Source organism: Hemitrygon akajei, chromosome 4 (assembly GCF_048418815.1).
Source record: "Hemitrygon akajei chromosome 4, sHemAka1.3, whole genome shotgun sequence".
In the NCBI taxonomy this organism is placed as follows: domain Eukaryota; kingdom Metazoa; phylum Chordata; class Chondrichthyes; order Myliobatiformes; family Dasyatidae; genus Hemitrygon; species Hemitrygon akajei.
In genome coordinates, this window is record NC_133127.1 from 190538682 (window position 1) to 190547260 (window position 8579).

An 8579-nucleotide genomic window follows, 5' to 3' on the forward strand; every position below is an offset into this window, starting at 1 on the left:
TTTTTAAATCTGTAACGATGTAGAAAATGCATTAAAGAAACTAATTTTAAAAAAAGACTGCTCCACCATATCATTGTGGCTGATTTGCTTCCCTCTCAACCCCATTCCCCTACATTCTCCTAATAACCTGTCACACCCTGACTAATCAATTACCTGTCAACCTCTGTCTTAATGCACCCAATGACCTGGCCTCCACAGCCGACTGTGGTGACAATTTCCACAAATTCACCAACCTCTGGCTAAAGAAATTCCTCCTCATCTCTGTTCTAAATGGCCATCCCTCTAATATGAGGCAGTATCCTCTGGTCCTAGACTGCCCCACCAAAGGAAAAATCTGCTTTATGCTGGAGAAACTCAGCAGGTCAGACAGCATTGATGGAAAAGAATAGAGTCAATGCTTTGGGCCTACACCTTCATCAGGACTCTAAATGATTGCTTGTTAGGTCCAACCAAGAGCCTTTATGCATTGAGTTGCTGACGTGTAATTGGCTGATTAGATATTTGTATTAAAGAGCAGGTGTACAGATGTACCTAATAAAGTGGACACCTAGTGTATATTTTAAAGTACAGAGCCTATAAAAAGTATTCAACCTCCTTGGAAGTTTACATGTTTTATTGTTTTACAACATTGAATCATAGTGGATTTAATTTGGCTTTTTTGACTCTGATCAACAGAAAAACTCTTTTGTGTCAAAATGAGAACAGATCTCTACAAAATGATCTAAATTAATTACAAATATAAAACATAAAATAATTGATTGCACAAGTATTCCCTCTCCTTTAACATGACACACCAAATCATCACTGGTTCTGCTAATTTGTACTTCAGGGAGTGCAAAGCGCAGAAACAAATATCACTGTGATGATTGTACGCTCTAGTATCAATTGTTTGGTGACAATAAAGTATAAAGATAATTGGTTTCAGAAGTCACATAATTAGTTAAATGGAGACCTGTTTTTGGAGACAGGCCCTGGAATGCTTATGAGGGTAAAATGAATGCAACAAAATACAGAGAAATCCTGGAGGAAAACCTGATGCAGTCTGCAAGAGAACTGTGACTTGGGGGAAGATTTGTTTTCCAGCAAGACAATGACTCCCAAGCATAAAGTCAAAGCTACACAGGAATGGATTAAAAACAACAAAGTTAATGTCCTGGAGTGGCCAAGTCAGAGCCCCATCTCAGCCACTGAAGCTTGTAGCTCCTCCAGAGTTGTCGTAGGTCTTTTGGTGGTCTCCCTCACCAGTCCCCTTCTTGCACCACCCCTCAGTTTTTGAGGATGGGCTGCTTTAGGCAGATTTATAGTTATGCCATATTCTATCCATTTCTTGATGATTGTCTTAACTCCAAGGGATATTCAGTAACGTGGAAATTTTCTTGTTTCCACCTCCTGAATTGTGCTTTTCAATGCACTTTTTGCAGAGATGCTTGGAGTATTCTTTTGATTTTGCCAGGATACTGGCACACACACGATTGGACCTTCCAGATACAGGTGTATTTTTACTACAATCAATTGAAACACCTTGACTGCACACAGGTCTCCAAAAACATATCTCCATTTAACTAATCATGTGACTTCTAAATCCATTGGCTGCACCAGGCACTGTACATGTGATAAATAGAATCACGTGGGTTCCCTTCAACAATTATGGTAAATTTGTTTTTGCTAGATGCAGGAACTTCTGCCAATGAAAGTAAGACCATAAGATATAGGAGCAGAATTAGGTCTGCTCCACCAGTTCACCATGGCTGATCCATTTCCCACTTAGCCCCCAACCTCCTGCCTTCTCCCCCTATTCCTTCATATCCTGAATAATCAAGAATTCATCAATTTTTGCCTTAAGTCCACCCAATGGCTTTGCCTCCACAACCACCTTTGGCAATGAATTTCATAGATTCACCATTCTTTGTTTAAAGAAATTCCTCCTCATCTCCGTTCTAAATGGACTTCCCTCTATTCTGATACCGTGCCCTCTGGTCTTATACTCCCCCACCATGGGAAACATCCTTTCCACATCCGGTCTATAGATGCCTTTCATCATTTGATAGGTTCCAATGAGATCCTTCCTCCCCCCCCCCCCCCCACCCCATTCTTCTGTATTCCAGGAAGTACAGGCCAAGAGCCATCAATCCATTCTCATATGGTATGGTAACCCTTTCATTCCCGGAATCATTCTCATGAACCTCCTCTGCCTTTTCTTATTTACTCTTTCAAAAAGGTTCCAATAAGTCTTAAATCTCTCCCTAACTATCTCTGTTCTAAGGAGAATGACCACAGATTCTCCAGTCTCTCAGACAACCTGAACTATCCCATCATGTAATAAGGGGAGTGGAATTTATGAACATTGTGTTGTTTTCAAAAGAAAGGTGGTGCAGTTTCTAAAGAACAAATCTTGAACCGTAGGTAACACTCCAAAATGCTGGATAGACTCAGCAGGTCATGTGGCATCTTTGGAGGGAAATAAACAGCCCATAAGACCTTAAGACAGTGAGACAAAGGAACAGAATTAGGCCATTCAAACCATTGGGCCTGTCATCCAATCAAGGCTGATTTATTATCACATTCAACCTCATTGTCATGCTTTCTCCCCATATCATTTGATGCCCTTATTGATCAGGAACCTCTCAACATCTGCTTTAAATATGCCCAATAACTTGGCCTCCACAACCCATCTGTGGCTGGGAATTCCACAGATTCACCACCCTCTGGTTAATGAAATTCCTTCTCATCTTTGTTCCAAAGGGACGCCCTTCTATATTGAGCAAACATGAGGAAATCTGCAGATGCTGGAAATTCAAACAACACACACACAAAATGCTGGTGGAACACAGCAGGCCAGGCAGCATCTACAGGGAGAAGCACTGTCGACGTCTCGGGCCGAGACCCTTCGTCAGGACTGGACATCGACATCGACAGTGCTTCTCCCTGTAGATGCTGCCTGGCCTGCTGTGTTCCACCAGCATTTTGTGTGTGTCCCTTCTATATTGAGACTGTGCTCAATGGTCCTAGACTCTCCCACTATAGGAAACATCCTCTCCATGTCCATTCCATTTAGTTGTTTCAATATTTGATTGAGATGCCCCTTCATTTTTCTAAACTGCAGCAAGTACAGGCCCAGTGCCATCAAACACTCCTTGCCCTGTATGTTAACTCTTTCATTCCTGGGATCATTTTAATGAACCTCCACTGAACCCTCTCCAATGTCAGCATATCCTTTCTTAGACAAGGGGCCCAAAACTGCTCAAAATAATCTAAGTGAGGTCTGACCTTATGAAGCTTTAACGTTATATCCTAGTGCCCTCAAAATGAATGCTAACATTGCATTTGACTTCTAACTTTTCTACTGACTCTACCTGCAAGTTAACCTTTCGGGAATCTTGTACAAGAACTTCTGAGTCCCCTTACACCTCTGGTTTCTGAAGTTGTTCTCTGTTTAGAAAATAGTTCTGCCCAAGAACAAGACCGTGCACTTACCCACACTGTATTCAATCAACCATTTCTTTGCCCATTCTCCTAAAACGTCCAAGTCCTTTTGCAGATTCCTTGCTTCTCAATACTATCTTTCTATCATCTGCAAACTTGGCCACAAAGCCATCCATATGAGGATGGTTTATTTGTCAGAGATAAACCATCCTTTTGAAACAGTGACCTTTAAATTGTGGCTATGTTAGAGCCCTCGAGGCTGGTTTAGTAAAGGAATGTCCTTTCAATAATGGCTCTTGCTGTCTTAATGAATCTTAACATCATCCCTTTATATTTGAGTAAGACTTGTTCTCTGGTATTGCTTTAAAAGTCAAACTGCTAAAAATAATTATGACTAAAGTTCAATATTTCTATTGTTATATTGCTAACAACTTCACAAAAGTTCAAAGCTCACAAGTTCTTTAGAGACCAGGCTTGAGAGGAGTCATTCAGCTTGCTAGATCTTTCCTATCCTGTGATTTAGGTACATGTGTCAGCTCTGGTCTCTGCATTACAAAAAGGATGTGAAGGCTTCAGAAAGGGGGCAGAAGAAGTTCACAAGAAGGAGTCATGGAGTAGAGAGAATTACCTGTACAGAAATGTTGAACAAGTTTGTTGCTTTTCCTGGAGGTTGAGTGAAGACTGAATATAAATTACAAGAGGCATAAGACCATAAGGTAAAGGACAGAATTAGGCCATTCAGTCCACTGGTGTAGTCTTTCTGGTAAGATCTCTCTGTTCATTTAATGGAAGCAAAAGATTCCATGGTGCAACCTGATGTCATTTTACCCTGGGTCAATATCCCTCCAGCTTCCTCCAACATCCCAAAAACCGTGTGGGTCGGGAGGTTTATTCATATGTTGTGCAATGTTCTTGTGAACCTCTTCTTCACACTTTCCAAAGCGTCTACATCCTTCCTGTGACGCAGTGTATGGTGTAGTGACGATGGTCTCATGAACTATGATTGCTTTTGGAAAACATTTCTACAAAAGTGGTTTGCCATTGGCTTCTCCTGGGCAGTATCTTTCCAAGGTTGGAGACCTCAACCCAGATAAGTGTGAGGTGATTCATTTTGGTAGGTCAAATATGATGACAGAAAATAGTATTAATGGCAAGGCTCTTGGCAGTGTGGAGGATTAGAGGGATCTTGGGGTCCAAGTCCATAGGGCACCCAAGGCTGCTGCATAGGTTGACTCTGTGGTTAAGAAAGCATATGGTGCATTGGCCTTTATCAATCATGGGATTGAGGTTTAGAGCCAAGAGGTAATGTTGCAGCTAAATCGGACCCTGGTCAGACCCCACTTGGAGTACTGTGCTCAGTTCAGGTCGCCTCACTACAGGAAGGATGTGGAAACCATAGAAATGGTGCAGAGGAAATTTACAAGGATGTTGCCTGGTTTGGGGAGCATCCCTTATGAGAATAGATTGAGTGAACTTGGCCTTTTTTCCTTGGAGCGACGGAGGATGAGAGGTGATCTGATAGAGGTATATAAGATGATGAGAAGCATTGATCATGTGGATAGTCAAAGGCTGTTTCCCAGGGCTGAAATGGCTAGCATGAGAGGGCACAGTTTTAAGGTGCTTGGAAGTAGGTGCAAAGGAGATATCAGGGGTAAGTATTTTACACAGAGAGTGGTGAGTGTGTGGAATGGGCTGCCAGCGACGGTGGTGGAGGCAGATACAATAGGGTCTTTTAAGAGACTCCTGGACAAGCATTTGGAGCTCAGAAAAATAAAGGGCTATGAGTAACCCTATGTAATTTCTCAGGTGAGGAAATGTTCGGCACAGCATTGTGGGCCGAAGGGCCTGTATTGTGCTGTAGGTTTTCTATGTTTCTACCTTTCATTATCAATACTTTTCAGAGATTATCTGCCTGGCGTCAGTTGTCACATAACCAGGATTTGTGATATGCGCCACATGTATGATCATCCACTACCTGTTTCCATGCCTTCATATGACCCTGATCGGGGGTGGGGGGGGCAGGGGTGTTAAGCAGGTGCTACACCTTGCCCAAGGGTAACCTGCAGGCCAGCAGAGGGACAGAGTGCCTTACACCTCCTTTGGTAGAGGCGTATCTCCATCCCGTCACCTGGATAGGTTCATTGGCTCATTGTCAATTGCCGTTGGTATGCAGGTGGGAGTTAGAACACATGGATCATAGAGCACTACATCTTTGCCCCGTGATTTTGTGCTGGCCTTTTAACCCGCTCCAAGACCGGTCCAACCCTTCCTTCCTACACAGCCCTCTATTTTTCTATTACTCATGTTTAATTTGACTTTTAAAGCAATTGCAGAGAACATGCCTAACTCAGATAGAAAGGGGATCTGTTAAGATGCATTAAGACAGCAAGAGCCGTTTAAGAGTTTCTATAAGGACCCTAATGAATCTGCCTCTACCACCACCTCTGGCAGGGCATTCCTTGCTCTCTGTGGAAAATTATTACCTTTGATATTGCCTCCCCCCCACACACATACATGTGAGGCTGAGCAGCTGGTGCAAGGGGCAAGGCTTCAGGTTCTTGGATCATTCGGATCTCTTCTGGGGGAGGTATGACCTGTACAAAAGTGACAGGTTGCACCTGAACCCAAGGGGGACCAATATTCTGGCGGGCAGTTTTGTTAAAGCTGTTGGGGAGGGTTTAAATAAATTTGGCAAGGGAACCAGACTGAAGGGATGCAGGATAGGACAGATGGTAAAAAAGCAAAGATAGCATGCAGTCAGGCTGTTAAGGTGATAGGACGTAATTGCAGCCAGCCGAGTGAGTATCAGTACATTAGGGATGCAGAATCAAAAAAGGGTAGCAAATACAATACACAAAATGTTATATCTCAGTGCAAAAAGTTATATCCACCTTATATCTCAATGAAATAAGGTGGATGATTTTGTTCCACTGTTACAGTTTGTCAAGCGTGATGCAGTGGCCATCACTGAATCGTGGCATAAGGATGGTTGTAGTTGGCAGCTGAGTTCTCAAGGTTACATGTTGTATCGGAGGGATAGGAGGGTAAACAGAGGAGGTGGCATAGCACTGCTGGTAAAGAATGGCATCGAATCAGTTGAAAGATGTGACATAGGATTGGAAGATATTGAATCCTTGAGGGCTGAGTTAAGAAACTGCCAGGGTAAAAGGTCTCTGATGGCAGTTATATACAGCCTTCAAACAGTGGCTGGGATGTGGACTAGAGATTACAACAGGAAATAGAAAAGGTGTGTCAAAAAATGCAATGTTATGATTGTCATGGGAGACTTTAACATGCAGGTAGATTGGAAAAATCAGTGGTGTTCCGCAGAGGTCGGTGTTGGGATCACTTCTTTTTATGCTGCATATCAATAATTTAGATGATGGAATAGATGACTTTGTCGCCAAGTTTGCAGATGATACAAAGATTGATGAGAGGCAGGTAGTGTTGAGGAAACAGGTAGGCCGCAAAAGGACTTGGACGGATTAGGAGAATGGCCAATAAAGTGACAAATGAAATACAATGTTGGAAAATGCATGGTCATGCACTTTGGTAGAAGAAATAAATACACAGACTATTTTCTAAATGGGGAGAAAATCCAAAAATATGAGATGTAGAGGGACTTGGGAGTCCTTGTGCAGAACACCCTAAAGGTTAACTTGCAGATTGAGTCTGTGGTGAGGAAGGCAAATACAATGTTAGCAGTCATTTCAAGAGGTCTAGGATATATGAGTAGGGAGGTGATGCTGAGGCTTTATAAGACACTGATGAGGCCTTGCCTTGAGTATTGTGAACAGTTTTGGGCTCCTTATCTAAAAGATGTGCCGGCATCAGAGGGGGTTCAAAGGAGGTTCACGTGATTCTGGGAATGAAAGGGTTATCATATGAAGAACAGTTGATGGCTCTGGGACTGTATTCAGAAGGATGAGGGAGGATCTCATTGAAACCTTGTGAATGTTGAAAGGTCTAGACAGGATAGATGTGGAAGAATGTTTCCTGTGGTGGGTGAGTCTAGGATAGAGGGCCATCCATTTAAAACAGAGATGTGGAGAAATTTCTTTAACTAGAGTGTGGTATATTTGTGAAATTTATTACCACAAGAAGCTGAGGAGGCCAAGTCGTTGGGTGTATTTAAGGCAGAGATTGATAGGTTCTTGATTGGCATGTACATCAAAAGTTATGGGGAGAAAGCCAGTGAGTGGTGATAAGGAGAGGAAAAAGGGATCAACTGTGATTGAGTGGTGGGGCAGACTCAATGGGCCAAATGGCCTAATTCTGCTCCTATGTCTTATGGTCTTATTTCCTCCAATCACGTTAAAATTGTTCCCCCCCCCCCCCCACCACCACCACCACCACCACCAAGTATTACCCATTTCTATCCTGTGAATAAGTCTCTGGCTGTCCACTTTATCTATGCCTCTTCTCATCTTGTACACCTCTATTGAGTCACTTCTTATGCTCCTTCACTCCAAAGAGAAAAGCCCTAGCTCACTTAACCTATCCTCATAAGACAAGTTGTAAATAAAGTGGGGAAGAGGCAGGATGTTTTAAAAAGCAGTATTACGGTAGAGTAAGTGTAAATGGGGGAAGGGGGTTGACTGTCAGTGTAGGTGGTGGGTGGGAGATGTATTTGTCAAGTATCTCACTATGACTCAGACCTCAGTATTACTACTCTTGCTGACAACCATGTAAGCACTTTTCTCTGAACTAACACCTTGTTTAACTTGTCGGCTACAGTTGGACCACTTTTTCTACTGACTTTAAAGGGATAGATATCTGTGGTAATATAGTAAATTGTGAGACGTTAACCATTGTTTGTTATTTTGCGTTTTAGCCTAGTTTCCCATTACACTGTTACCATTTTACACCTCTTCTCTGTAGCATGAGCTTTGTCTAGACTGTGTATTGAAAGCAAACATACAGCAACTATTACAAGAATATAAATGCTATCAAAATAAATCTGAAGGTAACATCTCCAAAGGTTTTTTGTTTTATTTCATTTATTATCTATGCAGACTAATAATGGTTTTTTAAAAATCACTATTCATTTTTTCATAATGAAATATCCAAATATTTGAAACAATAGATATTGTTTCATTTTTAAGTGTCTTCAAAATGGTGCAAACACGAGGAAATCTGCAGATGTTGGAAATTTA